General features: G+C 39.3%; 1 pseudogene; it reads left to right on the forward strand.

Moving 5' to 3' along the window:
- Positions 1-85: 85 nt before the first annotated feature.
- Positions 86-2,424, forward strand: part of LOC123036813 — a 7,355-nt pseudogene continuing 5,016 nt past the window's right edge.

Raw genomic sequence — 2,424 nt, forward strand, 5'->3', positions numbered from 1 at the left:
GGGGAAACTAAAGGGAAAGAAAGAAGAGAAAATAAGAGGGAAAAATAATAAGGACTATCCATTGACCTCCTTTGCCAAACTCCTGCTTGCTCTCCTCACTTGCTCAGTCCGGATATTTGCTCCCTGGGAGGCTGGCTGCTTGTATCGCAGAAGCCCAAGACCAGTTGGTGCAGTTTGCTCTATCCTGCTCAGATTCAGGAACATTGAGCCTATTCTGCATTGTGACACAGCTTATGACCGTCTTGCAGGCTAACAACTCAGCTCTACCAGCACATCATGGCCTTGGAATTTGCTGTGCAAGGGATCAAAGAAGACACTCAGATCCTGCCTAACATCTCTATGGGCTTCGAAATCTATAATTACTATCTTGGTTCAAGCTTGACATTTCTTTGTGCCATCCATCTTCTCTCTACAAACAGCAGATTAGTTCCTAATTATAAATGTGATAGCCAGGTAACTCCAGTGGCAGTGATCGGTGGACCTAACTCCGAAGTCGTTCTGGACATGGGAACCCTTCTGTGCCCCTACAAAATGCCCCAAGTAAGAGAGCCACTTCTTCTTCCTCCCTTCACCACATTTTCAGAGTTACGCTGTTGAAGGTATAAAGCATAGGAGAGAAAAAGGAGCATGGCATCAGCCATAGATGAACACAAAAAAGAAACTCATTTGACAAGACTTTTTGTTAGCTTTGTGCTACTATCAGGTGCTGTTATCTCTTCCTGGCACATTCATGTGGTCATGTTTTGGTTCATGTATGCACATCCTCAAACACACACATAGATTTTACATTAGCATAGAGAGATACAGTACCTATAAATGAAGATCGGAAGAACCAAAGCATCCTGGAGGATCTCTTCTATATGGCTACATTTGAATTTTTCAGAACTTGCTCTGTAACATAAATATTAGATCCCTAAAGTAAAATATTCAGCGTGGGCAAATCAGAATGATCAGGGAATGAATTAACAGACAATATATTTCATTATTTTTAATCTTAGAAAATATGTGAGGCATAAATCCTAAGCAACTCTTGAAATAGAAAATAGAGGTCTAAGACACATTAATAAATTTGAATAAAATCAGTTGAACAGGAACTTCAGTAGCTGCACAAAACTAGCCGCTCAGCCAAATAGAAGAAAAATTAATATGATGGAATGCAAATGACACAAGACATTTCCTGAAATCCTGGAAAAATAAAAGGTAACACTAAAGAATTAGATCACAATAGAAGTTCCAATAAAATAACCGGCTGCCACCTTATGAGTGCATGAAATGTCTACATAAGAAAGATGCTGGATTTATCTCCCAGAATGAAACATGACAAAATATTTATTTATTCATTCATTTGGGATATTTTTAACCTGTCCAATCACTCTGCATCTCTGGACAGCTTACAAAAAATGTTACTGCAAAATATTAAATCTTGCCAATGTAAATGCTTTCCTACATTCAGAAATGGTCTCATTTAGCAGGTATACTTTGATTTTTAAAATCATTCCCACAATTCCCTCTTTCTTCATCTCTTTTAGGTTATCTATGGCTTTTCTCCCTTCATCAATACAAACATCCAAGATGTTTTCTTTTACTGGATGTTTCCAATACATTTCATCAGTATGAGGGCATTCTGCAATTGCTCCTGCATTTCAGATGGACATGGATTGGGTTCTGCTCTACAAGTAATGACAGTGCAGAGAGATTGATTCAGCATATAGTTCCAATGTTCATTAAGAGAGGTGTATGTTTTGCCTTCTTAGAAATATTGCCTAAAGTTTACTTCACCTCTGAAATAAAGGAAGACCTGACATTGACAGTTGGAAGAGTGAAGGTGATGCTTATGATTACTGCCAATGTGTTTGTCATAAATGGTGAAATTCATTGCGTCATAATACTGAGAATGTGGCCCCAGCTTTTGCCATATGAGGGTTTATCAATGAGGTCTAAAGGAAAAGTGTGGATTATGACCGCTGAGATGGATTTCACCTCCTTCTCCTTGCAAAGAAATATGGATATAGACTTCATCCATGGCTTTTTATCCTTTGCAATTCATTCAAAGGAACCTTTAGGATTCCAGAAATTTCTCCAGAAGAAACAAATTACCTCTGAGAGAGAAGACTCTTTTAAGATGTTCTGGGAAGGGGCATTCAAATGTTCCTTCCCGAGTGCCAAGGTTGAGCCAGAGGTCGGGGACATCTGCAGTGGGACAGAAAAGCTGGAGACTCTTCCTGCCTCTGTGTTTGAAATGCACATGACTGGTCATAGCTACAGTGTGTACAATGCTGTCTATGCTGTAGCACACGCTTTGCATGCCTTCGTATCATCCAGATGCGAACACAGAACAAGTGTTTATGGATGGAGATGTGCTCATAGAAATGAAATTTCATGGCAGGTAATGCTTCATACATGGCAATGTAGGATCACTCTTCA

This window comes from Varanus komodoensis, unplaced genomic scaffold (genome assembly GCF_004798865.1).
Source record: "Varanus komodoensis strain SLA01 unplaced genomic scaffold, ASM479886v1 scaffold826, whole genome shotgun sequence".
NCBI lineage: Eukaryota > Metazoa > Chordata > Lepidosauria > Squamata > Varanidae > Varanus > Varanus komodoensis.